Source organism: Vulpes lagopus, chromosome X, assembly GCF_018345385.1.
Source record: "Vulpes lagopus strain Blue_001 chromosome X, ASM1834538v1, whole genome shotgun sequence".
Lineage (NCBI taxonomy): Eukaryota > Metazoa > Chordata > Mammalia > Carnivora > Canidae > Vulpes > Vulpes lagopus.
Window position 1 is genome coordinate 73,176,797 of NC_054848.1, and position 17,622 is coordinate 73,194,418.

The following is a 17,622-nucleotide window of genomic DNA, read 5'->3' on the forward strand; positions in this document are numbered from 1 at the left end:
GCTTCTGTAATTTGATTTTTTTGAATTTTTGAGGGATGCTTGTATTGCGATCTATTTCCCTCTTAGGACTTCTTTTGCTGTATCCCAAAGATTTTGAATGGTTGTATCTTCTTTCTCATTACTTTCCATGAATCTTTTTAATTTTCTCCTAGTTCCTGGTTTACCCTTTCATCTTTTAGCAGGATGGTCTCTAACCTCTACGTGTTTGAGTGTCTTCCAAATTTCTTCTTGTAATTGAGTTCAAGTTCAAAGCATTATGGTCTGAAAATATGCAGAAGACCATCCCAACCTTTTGGTATTGGTTGAGACCTGATTTGTGAGCCAGTATGTGTTCTATTCTGGAGAAAGTTCCATGTGCAGTTGAGAAGAATGTATTAAGTTGCAATCGGATATAGAGTTCTGTAAATATTTGTGAAATCCATATGGTCCAGTGTATCATTTAAAGCTCTTGTTTCTTTGGAGATGTTGTGCTTAGGAAATCTGTCATTTGAAGAAAACGCTGTGTTGTAGTCTCCCAGTATAAGTGTATTATTATATAAGTATGTCTTTACTCTTTTTATTAATTGATTGATATACTTGGAAGCTCCCACATGAGGGGCATAAATATTCATGGTTTAGGTCCTCTTGTTGGATAGATCCTTTAAGTATGATATAGTATCCCTCTTCATCTCTTACTACAGTGTTTGGGATAAACTTTAATTTATTTGATATGAGGATGGCTACCCCTACTTTCTTTTGAGGACCATTTGAATGGTAAATGGTTCTCCAACCTTTCATTTTCAGGCTGTAGGTGTCCTTATGTTCAAAATGAGTCTCTTATAGAAAGCAGATAGATGGGTCTTGCTTTTTCATCCAGTCTGAATCCCTGTGCCTTTTTATGGGATTCTTAAGCCCACTCACATTCAAAGTTACTTTGAAATATATGAATTTAGTGTCATCGTAATACCTATTCAGTCCCTTTTTTGTGGATTATTTCTGTGGCCTTCTCTTTCTTTTTCAGAATCCCCCTTAATATTTCTTGCAGAGCTGGTTTAGTGGTCACATATTCTTTCAGTTTCTTCCTATCTTGGAAGCTCATTATCTCTTCTATTCTGAATAAGATCCTTACTGGATATAGTATTCTTGGCTTCATGTTCTTCTCATTTAGGACCTTGAATATATCCTGCCATCCCTTTCAGGCCTGCCAGGTCTCTGTGGAGAGTTCTGCTGTTAATCTAATATTTCTGCCACTATTTGTTAGGGATCCCTTGTCTCTTGATGCTTTAAGGATCTTCTCTTTATCTTTGGTATTTGTAAGTTTCACTATGAAATGTCGAGGTGTTGAACAGTTTTTATTTATTTCAGGGGGGTACCATTCTATCTTCTGGATCTGAATGCCCGTTTCCCTCCTCAAGTTATGGAAGTTCTCAGCTATGATTTGTTCAAATATGCTTTCTGGTTCTTTGTCCCTTTTGGGGCCCTCTGGAACCCCTATTATAGGTTGAATTTTCCTTCTGAGGCTGTCATTTATTTCCCTTTACCTTTCCTCATGGTCTTTTAATTGTTTTTTGCTTTTATCCTCAGCTTCCTTCCTTGCCATCACTTTGTCTTCTATGCCACTTACTTTTTCTTCTACCTCATTAACCTTCACCATTAGGACCTCCCATTTGGATTGCACCTCAGTTAATTGATTTTCAAATTTTTCCTGATTATAGCTCAATTCTGCAGTCATGAAGTCTCTTGAATCCTTTATGCTTTTTTTCCAGAGTGACCAGTAGCCTTATAATTGTGCTTCTGAATTGGCTTTCTAACTTTGAATTTTAATCCAAATTCTGTAACACTGTGGCATAGCATACTGTTCCTGATTCTTTCTTTTGTGGTGAGTTCTTCTTTCTAGTCATTTTGTTCATTGCAGAGTGGCTAAAAATGTGTTGTGCTTGTTAGAATGGAAAACTCTTCTCTCTGTAGCATTCCAGCTGATCTCTCTGTAAATATCAGGTTGAATTCATGGGTTTTCAGGATGATTTGAAAGTTTTCTAGATAAGTTGGTGGGGACAGGTGACTTGTGGACACTACTCCTCTGCCATCTTGACATATGTTTCTAATATAATGGGTTCATATGTTTATTTGGGGGTTTTGATATTTGGGTTTTTTCTCTTGTACAAGAAGAATTTCTTTTGCTTTCTAGTTTGACCAGTGGCCAACATCAGCAAGATAATAGTTCTCTGTCCTGATGCCTTGTCATCATAAGTGAGGAGGGTATTTCACTGCCCCACAACTGGGAGATAACTTTTCTCTTTCCATTTTCTAGAAGTTTAAGTTAATTCATTTTAGAAGTACTCAGAAGGAAGGAGGGCAAGGATTTAATACACATCTTGGGATTCTGCACTCTATGCCTTCCTGTATGTAAAACATATTTTGATATAATTGGTCGTTCTGGAATTCTTCCCAGAAGCATAGAAATGCCTACAATAGGGGTAAATCTGAACTACTAATGCTAAATCTAGATTCTCTTTTCAGACTTTTAATTCTGCCATATGCAAATGTCTTTCCAGGCCTTAAAAAAAAGCTTCATTAAGGATATTTAAATATATCAAAGAGCACTGTTTCATAGCTACTGCCAACGTTCATTGTTAAATACTGGGGGCCTGAAGGAAACACAGACTCCTTAGAAATAGAATATTCATCAAGTTATAATGGTTGATTATTATATTGCTACATTCCGAACTTTCAATATATTTGAAAAACAACTCTTACATGTTGGCATCACATCACCACCAACTGGCCAAGAATGTTTACTAGGAAAGTTTACTAGGAAGAAAACCGATGTTTACAAAAAATGAACAGAAATGGATTTAAAAAATCCAGTATTTGATAAATTCATGGAGAAGCTAAATGCTCATGATCATTTTTTTTCAGTTTAGATTGAATTCCAACAACTTCAAGTGTAGAGAATGTTGTCAGCTGTGATTCTGCAATTTTTTGTGACTACATCCACCATTTGTCAATCATTTAGCCTTAAGAAATTGTGAAGAGTAAGTTCACTAAGTTTGTTCACTCTTTTATGAGCCCTGTCCAAAGAAACTATTTAATGCATTCATTTGGTGAAATTAACTGAACATTCCAGCACTTTTATAAAGGCTTCTGCTCTCTGGCAGCTGATTAGACTTCATTTCAAACATCTAGATATACTTAAGAGTATTTCTTCTCTACTGTCTGATCTAAGTAATTTATGTACACTAAGAAAATTTTACTTGGCAATGAAAATTCCAGTACCTGGTTTCCAGATTAACTATCAACTTATAAAACTGAATACCGGATTGGATTTATTAACTAACTCACTTATGGTTTATAAATAACATATAACATTCTTAAAGGTTAGTTCCAACAATTTCAGGAGCCTAAGATACTTATCCAGAAATGATATATTTCTAGTTTTTATCAAATTCTCAGTTTCACCATTTCACTGATGGAATTCACCACAAAACACACCATATAACTTGTAGATATTGCCATTTTGTGTGTGATCAAAGACATATATAGATATGTACATGGAAAACTGTAATCTTTTTCACAGTGATGAATTTTTAGCTTTGTTTAGATGATTATATCAGCTATTTCCTCTTAATCTTTACTTCATTCTCAGTACAATTATATAGCTCTGGGCCAGGGAAAAAAGCTTCTGAGTGGTTAACTAGCATAGATAGGCACATAAAAATTGCTATTCTGTTTGACTGTTTCCTTGTTTGTCTTTCAACTTTATAATATTCTCACTTTCTACTATGGAAGCACGGTTTCTAGTACCAGTCAGATTTAGGATTTTTTTCTCAATTCTGTTTTCCAGTATTCTTGTCTTGTTTGCCAGATTACAACAATCTCCAAACTAAATTCATAGTCTTAAGTATCTTTGCCCTTGGTTATACTCTCCATATCACTGTCAAATTTGTCTTTTCAAGCATCACTTATAACTTGTAATCCTCTGTGACCACATTCTTACAGTGATATTCTGTCATTCAGTGAATCAAATCCAAACTCATCATTTGACAATTCAAGCCACATAATCTAACACAACACTCCCTCTATCTAACCACTGATTTTAAATCCCTATTCTTTTCATCCCATCCCCACTCTTTATGAAAGGCTTGACACATTTATGTGATTCATCTATTAATTCATACTGCAAAATGAATGTTATATTAAAATAACAGAAAATTCCAAGAGAAAATTGCTCACAAGCTAATAACAATCAAGTATTTTGACTTTTTCTTCATATAATAATAACAGCAAATAGTGATACAGTGCTTATTAGGTATCAGGCCTTATTTTTAAAAACTATTCTATTTATTTGTTTGTTTGAGAGTGGGAGAACAGGGAGAGGAGAAAAGAGAGAGAGAGAATCTCAAGAAGACTTTGCACTGAGCACAGAGCCCAATGTGGAGTTTGATCCCACAACCCGAGATCATGACCTGAGCCAAAATCAAGAGCTGGATGCTGAAATGGCTGAACCAGTCAGGCACCCTTGTCAGGACCTATTTTGATGGCTTTAAAAATATTATCTATATAGCCAGCATCTATTCTGATTGGCTTGGTGCTTGCGCCATACTGTGTATTAAATATAGTGGCGGGGATCCCTGGGTGGCACAGCGGTTTGGCGCCTGCCTTTGGCCCAGGGCGCGATCCTGGAGACCCGGGGTCGAATCCCACATCGGGCTCCCGGTGCATGGAGCCTGCTTCTCCCTCTTCCTGTGTCTCTGCCTCTCTCTCTCTCTCTCTCTCTCTCTCTCTCTCTCTGTGACTATCATAAATAAAAAAATTTAAAAAAAAATTAAAAATAAATAAATAAATATAGTGGCTATCATTCTTAGAAATAGAGGTGGTCAGAAAAGGCTTTCACTTGTGCTAAGTTAAAAGCAGGAGTACTAAAAACTTCAGGCAAAGGAAGAGAAGTTCAAGATAACATAAGAAATTATAAGTAAGCCTGTATATGTGGAGTGAAAAGAGAGTAATGGATTGAGAAAAATGCTAGAAAGACATGTTCCGGAAAGACCATGATGGTCCTTGAAAATTATTGAAGCCAATAGGGACTAAAGTAAGGAAATGTCATGCTCAGATTAGTATTTTAGAAACTTTACTCCTCCAGCAGTGTTGAAAAGATTTAAAAGGTTAGGTTGTAGGCAGAGCTCCTTGTGTGAGGAGAACTCTTTTCTAACTCTGTCACATTCATCAATCTCAAATTCTCTCAACAGTATTGAGTTTTAAAACTCTTTCCCAAGTGCAAGTGAGATACAGACTTTTTCCTTTTCTCCAAAAAACTGTTTCATGTCAGTTCATCAGGAATGCCTGTCTGTCTTCTGCATTCATGTCATTTTTCAGTTCAATTTTTTCTGGACTTGTTATCAAACTTAAAATCTAAAGTCCTTTTGGCTTGCAAAGTGTTAAATGATCTTTTTTTCTGACCTTGTCCATGAGCTCATCTCATATCACTCTACTGTCACTTACCGTGGCCCAGCCACACTGGGCTTATTTTGTTACATGAACAAATGAAGGACTTATCATTAGTTGTTTACTTCTGCCTGGAATATATCAAACCCTCCCCCTTTCCTCAAAACTACTACACCTGGATGCTTCCCATTCTTCATATCTCAGCTTAAATATAATGTTAAAGAGGCTTTTATAACCAGTTAATCTAAAGAGCATACAAAACACTTGTATTACTCTTTTAAAAATCTATGTATAGTACATATTCTTTGCTACTCCTCCCGTTATTTGTTAGCTTGTTGGTTTGTATTTTTATTTATTGTCTGTCTTCCTTCAACACTAGAATATACACAATGAAAAGATAAGAACCTTGTCTATCTCACTTAATGTTGAACTCCCAGGGACGGAGCAAAGTAGGTGTTGAATAAATATTTGTAGAAGGAATAAATAAATCAAGTGCACACTGACCACATTGATTCACCTAAAATAAAAACTAAAACTCTGTTGACTAAATTTCAATAAGTAATTTTTAAAAATAATCCTCACAGGATTAATTCTTTATGCTTGATTTATTTTGCATATCAATACACAAATGATGCATATACACAATGTGAACATCAAAGAATAATGCTATTATTATTTTTTCTTTTTTTTTAATTAATTTTTATTGGTGTTCAATTTAACAACATACAGAAAAACACCCAGTGCTCATCCCGTCAAGTGTCCACCTCAGTGCCCGTCACCCATTCCCCTCCAACACCCGCCCTCCTCCCCTTCCACCACCCTTAGTTTGTTTCCCCGAGTTAGGAGTCTTTATGTTCTGTCTCCCTTCCTGATATTTCCCAACATTTCTTTTCCCTTCCTTTATATTCCCTTTCACTATTATTTATATTCCCCAAATGAATGAGAACATACACTGTTTGTCCTTCTCCGATTGACTTATTTCACTCAGCATAATACCCTCTAGTTCCATCCACGTAGAAGCAAATGGTGGGTATTTGTCATTTCTAATTGCTGAGTAATATTCCATTGTATACATAAACCACATCTTCTTTATCCATTCATCTTTCGATGGACATCGAGGCTCCTTCCACAGTTTGGCTATTGGGGCCATTGCTGATAGAAACATCGGGGTGCAGGTGTCCCGACGTTTCATTGCATCTGAATCTTTGGGGTAAATCCCCAACAGTGCAATTGCTGGGTCGTAGGGCAGGTCTATTTTTAACTCTTTGAGGAACCTCCACACAGTTTTCCAGAGTGGCTGCACCAGTTCACATTCCCACCAACAGTGCAGGAGGGCTCCCCTTTCTCCACATCCTCTCCAACATTTGTGGTTTCCTGTCTTGTTAATTTTCCCCATTCTCACTGGTGTGAGGTGGTATCTCATTGTGGTTTTGATTTGTATTTCCCTGATGGCAAGTGATGCAGAGCATTTTCTCATGTGCATGTTGGCCATGTCTATGTCTTCCTCTGTGAGATTTATCTTCATGGCTTTTGCCCATTTCATGATTGGATTGTTTGCTTCTTTGGTGTTGAGTTTAAGAAGTTCTTTATAGATCTTGGAAACTAGTCCTTTATCTGATATGTCATTTGCAAATATCTTCTCCCATTCTGTAGGTTGTCTTTTAGTTTTGTTGACTGTATCCTTTGCTGTGCAAAAGCTTCTTTTCTTGATGAAGTCCCAATAGTTCATTTTTGCTTTTGTTTCTTTTGCCTTTGTGGATGTATCTTGCAAGAAGTTACTGTGGCCGAGCTCAAAAAGGGTGTTGCCTACGTTCTCTTCTATGATTTTGATGGACTCTTGTCTCACATTTAGATCTCTCATCCATTTTGAGTTTATCTTTGTGTATGGTGAAAGAGAGTGGTCCAGTTTCAGTCTTCTGCATGTGGATGTCCAATTTTCCCAGCACCATTTATTGAAGAGAATGTCTTTCTTCCAATGGATAGCCTTTCCTCCTTTATCAAATATTAGTTGACCATACATTTCAGGGTCAACTTCTGGGTTCTCTATTCTGTTCCATTGATCTATGTGTCTGTTTTTGTGCCAGTACCACACTGTCGTGATGACCACAGCTTTGTAGTACAACCTGAAATCTGGCATTGTGATGCCCCAGATATGGTTTTCTTTTTTAAAATTCCCCTGGCTATTCGGGGTCTTTTCTGATTCCCCACAAATCTTAAAATAATTTGTTCTAGCTCTCTGAAGAAAGTCCATGGTATTTTGATAGGGATTGCATTAAACGTGTAAATTGCCCTGGGTAACATTGACATTTTTACAATATTAATTCTGCCAATCCATGAGCATGGAATATTTTTCCATCTCTTTGTGTCTTCCTCAATTTCTTTCAGAAGTGTTCTATAGTTTTTAGGGTAGAGATCTTTTACCTCTTTGGTTAGGTTTATTCCTAGGTATCTTATGCTTTTGGGTGCAATTGTAAATGGGATTGACTCCTTAATTTCTCTTTCTTCAGTCTCATTGTTAGTGTATAGAAATGCCATTGATTTCTGGGCATTGATTTTGTATCCTGCCACGCTACCAAATTGCTGTATGAGTTCTAGCAATCTTGGGGTGGAGTCTTTTGGGTTTTCTATGTAGAGTATCATGTCATCGGCGAAGAGGGAGAGTTTGACTTCTTTTTTGCCAATTTGAATGCCTTTAATGTCTTTTTGTTGTCTGATTGCTGAGGCGAGGACTTCCAGAACTATGTTGAACAGCAGTGGTGAGAGTGGACATCCCTGTCTTGTTCCTGATCTTAGGGGAAAGGCTCCCAGTGCTTCCCCATTGAGAATGATATTTGCTGTGGGCTTTTCGTAAATGGCATTTAAGATGACGAGGAAAGTTCCCTCTATCCCAACACTCTGAAGGGTTTTGATCAGGAATGGATGCTGTATTTTGTCAAATGCTTTCTCTGCATCTAATAAGAGTATCATATGGTTCTTGGTTTTTCTCTTGCTGATATGATGAATCACATTGATGGTTTTACGAATGTTGAACCAGCCTTGTGTCCCAGGGATAAATCCTACTTGGTCATGGTGAATAATTTTCTTAATGTGTTGTTGGATCCTATTAGCTAGTATCTTGTTCAGAATTTTTGCATCCATGTTCATCAGGGATATTGGTCTGTAATTCTCCTTTTTGGTGGGGTCTTTGTCTGGTTTCGGAATTAAGGTGATGCTGGCCTCATCGAACGAATTTGGAAGTACTCCATCTCTTTCTATCTTTCCAAACAGCTTTAGTAGAATAGGTATGATTTCTTCTTTAAACGTTTGATAGAATTCCCCTGGGAAGCCATCTGGCCCTGGACTCTTGTGTCTTGGGAGGTTTTGGATGACTGCTTCAATTTCCTCCCTGGTTATTGGCCTGTTCAGGTTTTCTATTTCTTCCTGCTCCAGTTTTGGTAGTTTGTGGCTTTCCAGGAATGCGTCCATTTCTTCTAGATTTCCTAATTTATTGGCGTACAGCTGTTCATAATATGTTTTTAAAATCGTTTGTATTTCCTTGGTGTTGGTAGTGATCTCTCCTTTCTCATTCTTGATTTTATTAATTTGAGTCTTCTCTCTCTTCTTTTTAATAAGGTTGGCTAATGGTTTATCTATCTTGTTAATTCGTTCAAAGAACCAACTCCTGGTTCTGTTGATCTGTTCCACCGTTCTTTTGGTCTCGATATCATTTAGTTCTGCTCGAATTTTAATTAACTGTCTTCTTCTGCTGGGGGTGGGATCTATTTGTTGCTTTTTCTCTAGTTCCTTTATGTGTAAGGTGAGCTTTTGAATTTGAGTTCTTTCCAGTTTTTGAATGGATGCTTGTATTGCGATGTATTTCCCCCTCAGGACTGCTTTTGCTTCATCCCAAAGATTTTGAACGGTTGTATCTTCATTCTCATTAGTTTCCATGAATCTTTTTAATTCTTCCTTAATTTCCTGGTTGACCTTTTCATCTTGTAGCAGGATGATCCTTCACCTCCACGTGTTTGTGGTCCTTCCAAACTTCTTGTTGTGATTGAGTTCTAATTTCAAGGCATTATGGTCGGAGAATATACAGGGGACTATCCCGATCTTTTGGTATCGGTTCAGACCCGATTTGTGACCCAGTATGTCGTCTATTCTGGAGAAAGTTCCATGTGCACTTGAGAAGAATGTGTATTCAGTTGAGTTTGGATGTAAAGTTCTGTAGATATCTGTGAAATCCATCTGGTCCAGTGTATCATTTAAAGCTCTCGTTTCTTTGGATATGTTGTGCTTGGAAGACCTATCTAGTATAGAGAGAGCTAGATTGAAGTCACCAAGTATAAGTGTATTATTATCAAAGTATTTCTTGAGTTTGGTATTAATTGGTTTAAATATTTGGCAGCTCCCACATTCGGGGCATATATATTGAGGATTGTTAAGTCCTCTTGTTGGATAGATCCTTTGAGTATGAGATAGTGTCCCTCTTCATCTCTCACTATAGTCTTCGGGGTAAATTTTAATTTATCTGATATAAGGATGGCAACCCCTGCTTTCTTTTGAGGACCATTTGAATGGTAAATGGTTCTCCAACCTTTTATTTTCAGGTTGTAGGTGTCCTTCTGTCTAAAATGAGTCTCTTGTAGACAGAAAATAGATGGGTCCTGCTTTTTTATCCAGTCTGAAACCCTGCGCCTTTTGATGGGGTCATTAAGCCCGTTCATGTTCAGAGTTACTATTGATAGATATGAGTTTAGTGTCATCATATCTATTCAGTCCTTGTTTTTGTGGATTGTTCCACCGAACTTCTTCTTAAAGGGGAATTTTAAGAGTCCCCCTTAAAATTTCTTGCAGAGCTGGTTTGGAGGTCACATATTCTTTCAGTTCCTGCCTGTCTTGGAAGCTCTTTATCTCTCCTTCCATTTTGAATGAAAGCCTTGCTGGATAAAGTATTCTTCGTTGCATGTTTTTTTCATTTAGGACCCTGAAGATATCCTGCCAGCCCTTTCTGGCCTGCCAGGTCTCTGTGGAGAGGTCTGCTGTTACCCTAATATTCCTCCCCATAAAAGTCAGGGACATTTTTTCTCTTGCTGCTTTAAGGATCTTCTCCTTATCTTTGGAATTTGCAAGCTTCACTATTAAATGTTGAGGTGTTGAACGGTTTTTGTTGATTTTAGGGGGGGATCTCTCTATTTCCTGGATCTGAATGCCTGTTTCCCTTCCCAGATTCGGAAAGTTTTCAGCTAGGATTTGTTCAAATACGTATTCTGGCACTCTGTCCCTTTCGGCGCCCTCGGGAACCCCAATTAAACGTAGGTTTTTCTTCCTCAGGCTGTCATTTATTTCCCTTAATCTATCCTCATGATCTTTTAATTGCCTGTCTCTTTTTTCCTCAGTTTCCCTCTTTGCCATCAACTTGTCTTCTATGTCACTCACTCGTTCTTCCACCTCGTTAAGCCTCGTCGTTAGGACTTCTAGCTTGGATTGCATCTCATTTAATTGATTTTTAATTTCTGCCTGATTGGATCTAAATTCTGCAGTCATGAAGTCTCTTGAGTCCTTTATGCTTTTTTCTAGAGACACCAGTAGCTGTATAATAGTGCTTCTGAATTGGCTTTCTGACATTGAATTGTAATCCAGATTTTGTAACTCTGTGGGAGAGAGGGCTGTTTCTGATTCTTTTTTTTTTGAGGTGAGGTTTTTCTTCTACTCATTTTGCTCAGTGCAGAGTGGCCAAAAACAAGTTGTATTGGGAAAAGGAGAAAAAGAGAGAGAAGGAAAGAAAAGAGAAAAAGAAAAAAGAGAATGAAGAACAAAACGGGGGGAAGAAGAAAAAGAGAAAGAAAAAGAAAGAAAGGAGAGAAAAAAAAAGGGTGGGGTGGGGTGGGGGAAGCAATCAGAAATCAAGGAGAAAGAGAAAAAAAACACAAACCAAAACAAAAACAAAAAAACAAAAACAAAGTCTCCCTGGCCTTCTGGGGGAGGGGCCTGCTGTGCTGATTTTCAGGTGTTAGCACTTGGGGGAGCTGCTCTGCCCCTGCCTGGTGCAGGGCTCAGTGGGGGTTGTTTACCCCGTGAGGCCCCGGGAGGAAGCCACAGTGGCAGGGGGGGCAGCTCTGGAACCTGGTTTCAGCTCCCGCAGTAACTCCGGGGCTCTCCGTCTGCAGGGCCTGGAGGCTCCTGGGCGGGGCCGCTGATCTGCTCAGCTCCAGGCAGGAGCGTCCTTGCTGTCCTGGGCCCTCCTGGTCTCTGCCTGTCCTGGGGGAGGCCGGATCCTGGGCTGTGTCCTGGCGCCCTGTGCTCCGGGGCCTGCGCTGTTGGATTCGCGCTCCCGGCGGTGCAGCCCCCTCCGCGGAGCTGCCGCCCGAGCCCCCCCGAGCTGCTCCCGGAGCCCCGCAGCCCCCTCTGCGGAGCCGCTGCCCGAGCCCCTTAGCGAGCTCGGCGCACTCTCCAGCGTGCCTGTTAGTGTCCCAGGGAGCCCAAAGCATCCCCGCCCTCCTGGGGTCCTGCTCTAACTCCCTGCGGGCCCCTTTCCGCCCGGGAATGTTGGTGCAGCTCCTGCTCCTTATTTATTTCTTTTTCCCCGTCTTCCTACCTTGATAGAAGCGCGAACTCTTCTCACTGTAGCATTCCAGCTGGTCTCTCTTTAAATCTCAGGCCGAATTCGTAGATTTTCAGGATGATTTGAAGGTTTTCTAGGTAATTTGTTGGGGACAGGTGATTTGGGGACCCTACTCTTCCGCCATCTTGCCCCTCCTCTCAACACATCTTCTTATTAATTATTAATTATTTAGATACCCTCTTTTGTGAATTGCCTATTCAAGTTTTCTTCCCATGTTTCTATTTATTTTGTTTTGTTCTTCCCATGTTTTGTCATAAATCACATTTTAGTAAATGTATAGATTTATTTCTGCACTTTCTCTTCTGTCTTATTGATCAGTGTTTTTTGTTTGCAATAATAAATATTTGTTGAATACATGAGTGCATGCAAGGCTTATTTGCACAAAATGTATAAGTATAAAACATCAAGGAAACAATAGGGATTCATGAAAAATTTGGCTTATTTGATAACCAAAAGTAATAAGATGTATCTCGTTATTTATATCCACCAAAAAATGTCTTACACTTGTGTGATAAAATTTGTCAATATAAGTAATACCATCTGTACATTCAATAATTTTGACAAATATGAATCAAAGTCCATGAAATTTTACACTGACATCTTCCTTCTATTTTTGGTCATAAATTATTAGTTGTACTTTTCTCTCAACTTAGAAAGCTCCAAAATCTCATCGCTTTAAGGGCTTATAGGGTATAAAATAATAGCATTATTCTGGGGGGGAGGGGCAAGATGGCGGAGGAGTAGGGTCTCCAAGTAAAGGAGCTGCACCAACCTTCCCCGCGGAAAGGGGCTCCCGGGGAATTGGAGCAGGATCCCCAGAAAGGCGGGGACGCCCTCGGGCTCCCTGGGACAGTAACAGAGGAACTGCGCCCCGGGAGATGCGCCGAGCTCCCTAAGGGCTGCAGCGCTCGGCGGGACCCGGAGCAGCTCGGAGGGGCTCGGGCGGCGGCTCCGCAGAGGGGGCTGCGAGGCTCCGGGAACAGCTCGGAGGGGCTCGGGCGGCGGCTCCGCAGAGGGGGCTGCGCGGCTCCGGGAACAGCTCAGCAGCGGCGGCGGCTCGGGCGGAGGAAGAAGCTCCACTCGGAGGGGGCGGCGGGGATCCGGGAACAGCTCGGGGGGGCTCGGGCTGCGGCTCCGGGGAGGGGGCTGCGGGGCGGGAGCACGAATCCAACAGCGCAGGCTCCGAAGCACATGGCCCCAGGACACAGCCCAGGATCCGGCCTCCCCAGGGACAGGCAGAGGCCCGGAGGGCCCAGAACAGCAAGGACGCTCCTACCCCAAGCTGTGCAGATCAGCGGCCCCACCCCGGAGCCCCCAGGCCCTGCACACGGAGAGCCCCGGAGCTACTGCGGAGGCTGAATCCAGGTTTCCAGAGCTGCCGCCCCGCCACTGTGGCTTCCTCCCGGGGCCTCACGGGGTAAACACCCCCACTGAGCCCTGCACCAGGCAGGGGCAGAGCAGCTCCCCCAAGTGCTCACACCTGAGAATCAGCACAGCAGGCCCCTCCCCCAGAAGACCAGCAAGACGGACCAGTTCAAAGGGAAGTCAAGGGACTTAAAGTACACAGAATCGGAAGATACTCCCCCGTGGGTTTTTTTGTGTGTGTGTGTGCTTTTTTTTTTCTTTCTTTCTTCTTGATTTCTGATTGCTTCCCCCACCCCCCCTTTTTTTTCCTCCTTTCTTTCTCTTTCTCTTTTTCTTCTCTTCCCCCCCTTTTTTTTCTTATTTCTCTTTTTTCTTTTTCTCTTTTCTTTCCTTCTCTCTCTTTTTCTCCTTTTCCCAATACAAGTTGTTTTTGGCCACTCTGCACTGAGCAAAATAACTAGAAGGAAAACCTCACCTCAAGAAAAAGAATCAGGAACAGCCCTCTCTCCCACAGGGTTACAAAATCTGGATTACAAGTCAATGTCAGAAGCACTATTATACAGCTACTGGTGGCTCTAGAAAAAACCATAAAGGACTCAAGAGACTTCATGACTGCAGAATTTAGATCCAATCAGGCAGAAATTAAAAATCAATTAAATGAGATGCAATCCAATCTAGAAGTCCTAACGACGAGGGTTAACCAGGTGGAAGAACGAGTGAGTGACATAGAAGACAAGTTGATGGCAAAGAGGGAAACTGAGGAAAAAAGAGACAAGCAATTAAAAGATCATGAGGATAGATTAAGGGAAATAAATGACAGCCTGAGGAAGAAAAACCTACGTTTAATTGGGGTTCCCGAGGGCGCCGAAAGGGACAGAGTGCCAGAATACGTATTTGAACAAATCCTAGCTGAAAACTTTCCGAATCTGGGAAGGGAAACAGGCATTCAGATCCAGGAAATAGAGAGATCCCCCCCTAAAATCAACAAAAACCGTTCAACACCTCAACATTTAATAGTGAAGCTTGCAAATTCCAAAGATAAGGAGAAGATCCTTAAAGCAGCAAGAGAAAAAATGTCCCTGACTTTTATGGGGAGGAATATTAGGGTAACAGCAGACCTCTCCACAGAGACCTGGCAGGCCAGAAAGGGCTGGCAGGATATCTTCAGGGTCCTAAATGAGAAGAACATGCAACCAAGAATACTTTATCCAGCAAGGCTCTCATTCAAAATGGAAGGAGAGATAAAGAGCTTCCAAGACAGGCAGGAACTGAAAGAATATGTGACCTCCAAACCAGCTCTGCAAGAAATTTTAAGGGGGACTCTTAAAATTCCCCTTTAAGAAGAAGTTCGGTGGAACAATCCACAAAAACAAGGACTGAATAGATATGATGACACTAAACTTATATCTCTCAATAGTAACTCTGAACATGAACTGGCTTAATGACCCCATCAAAAGGCGCAGGGTTTCAGACTGGATAAAAAAGCAGGACCCGTCTATTTTCTGTCTACAAGAGACTCATTTTAGACAGAAGGACACCTACAACCTGAAAATAAAAGGTTGGAGAACCATTTACCATTCAAATAGTCCTCAAAATAAAGCAGGGGTAGCCATCCTTATATCAGATAAATTAAAATTTACCCGAAGACTATAGTGAGAGATGAAGAGGGACACTCTCTCATACTCAGAGGATCTATCCAAAAAGAGGACTTAACAATCCTCAATATATATGCCCCGAATGGGGGAGCTGCCAAATATTTAAACCAATTAATAACCAAACTCAAGAAATACTTTGATAATAATACACTTATACTTGGTGACTTCAATCTAGCTCTTTCTACCCTCGATAGGTCTTCTAAGCACAACATCTCCAAAGAAACGAGAGCTTTAAATGATACACTGGACCAGATGGATTACACAGATATCTACAGAACTTTACATCCAAACTCAACGGAATACACATTCTTCTCAAGTGCACATGGAACTTTCTCCAGAATAGACCACATACTGGGTCAAAAATCGGGTCTGAACCGATACCAAAAGATCGGGATAGTCCCCTGTATATTCTCAGACCATAATGCCTTGAAATTAGAACTCAATCACAACAAGAAGTTTGGAAGGACCACAAACACGTGGAGGTTAAGGACCATCCTGCTACAAGATGAAAAGGTCCACCAGGAAATTAAGGAAGAATGAAAAAGATTCATGGAAACTAATGAGAATGAAGATACAACCATACAAAATCTTTGGGATGCAGAAAAAGCAGTCCTGAGGGGGAAATACATCGCAATACAAGCATCCATTCAAAAACTGGAAAGAACTCAAATTCAAAAGCTCACCTTACACATAAAGGAGCTAGAGAAAAAGCAGCAAGTGCACCCCACCCCCAACAGAAGAAGACAGTTAATTAAAATTCGAGCAGAACTAAATGATACCGAGACCAAAAGAACTGTGGAACAGATCAACAGAACCAGGAGTTGGTTCTTTGAAAGAATTAATAAGATAGATAAACCATTAGCCAACCTTATTAAAAAGAAGAGAGAGAAGACTCAAATTAATAAAATCATGAATGAGAAAGGAGAGATCACTACCAACACCAAGGAAATACAAACAATTTTAAAAACATATTATGAACAGCTGTACGCCAATAAATTAGGAAATCTAGAAGAAATAGACGCATTCCTGGAAAGCCACAAACTACCAAAACTGGAGCAGGAAGAAATAGAAAACCTGAACAGGCCAATAACCAGGGAGGAAATTGAAGCAGTCATCAAAAACCTCCCAAGACACCAGAGTCCAGGGCCAGATGGCTTCCCAGGGGAATTCTATCAAACGTTTAAAGAAGAAATCATACCTATTCTACTAAAGCTGTTTGGAAAGATAGAAAGAGATGGAGTACTTCCAAATTCGTTCGATGAGGCCAGCATCACCTTAATTCCAAAACCAGACAAAGACCCCACCAAAAAGGAGAATTAGAGACCAATATCCCTGATGAACATGGATGCAAAAATTCTCAGCAAGATATTAGCCAATAGGATCCAACAACACATTAGGAAAATTATTCACCATGACCAAGTAGGATTTATCCCTGGGATGCAAGGCTGGTTCAACACTCGTAAAACCATCAATGTGATTCATCATATCAGCAAGAGAAAAACCAAGAACCATATGATCCTCTCATTAGATGCAGGGAAAGCATTTGACAAAATACAGCATCCATTCCTGATCAAAACCCTTCAGAGTGTTGGGATAGAGGGAACTTTCCTCGTCATCTTAAAAGCCATCTACGAAAAGCCCACAGCAAATATCATTCTCAATGGGGAAGCACTGGGAGGCTTTCCCCTAAGATCAGGAACAAGACAGGGATGTCCACTCTCACCACTGCTATTCAACATAGTTCTGGAAGTCCTCGCCTCAGCAATCAGACAACAAAAAGACATTAAAGGCATTCAAATTGGCAAAGAAGAAGTCAAACTCTCCCTCTTCGCCGATGACATGATACTCTACATAGAAAACCCAAAAGCCTCCACCCCAAGATTGCTAGAACAACTCATACAGGAATTTGGTAGCGTGGCAGGATACAAAATCAATGCCCAGAAATCAATGGCATTTCTATACACTAACAATGAGACTGAAGAAAGAGAAATTAAGGAGTCAATCCCATTTACAATTGCACCCAAAAGCATAAGATACCTAGGAATAAACCTAACCAAAGAGGTAAAGGATCTATACCCTAAAAACTATAGAACACTTCTGAAAGAAATTGAGGAAGACACAAAGAGATGGAAAAATATTCCATGCTCATGGATTGGCAAAATTAATATTGTAAAAATGTCAATGTTACCCAGGGCAATTTACACGTTTAATGCAATCCCTATCAAAATACCATGGACTTTCTTCAGAGAGTTAGAACAAATTATTTTAAGATTTGTGGGGAATCAGAAAAGTCCCCGAATAGCCAGGGGAATTTTAAAAAAGAAAACCATATCTGGGGCATCACAATGCCAGATTTCAGGTTGTACTACAAATCTGTGGTCATCAAGACAGTGTGGTACTGGCACAAAAACAGACACATAGATCAATGGAACAGAATAGGGAACCCAGAAGTGGACCCTGGAATGTATGGTCAACTAATATTCGATAAAGGAGGAAAGACTATCCATTGGAAGAAAGACAGTCTCTTCAATAAATGGTGCTGGGAAAATTGGACATCTGCATGCAGAAAAATGAAAC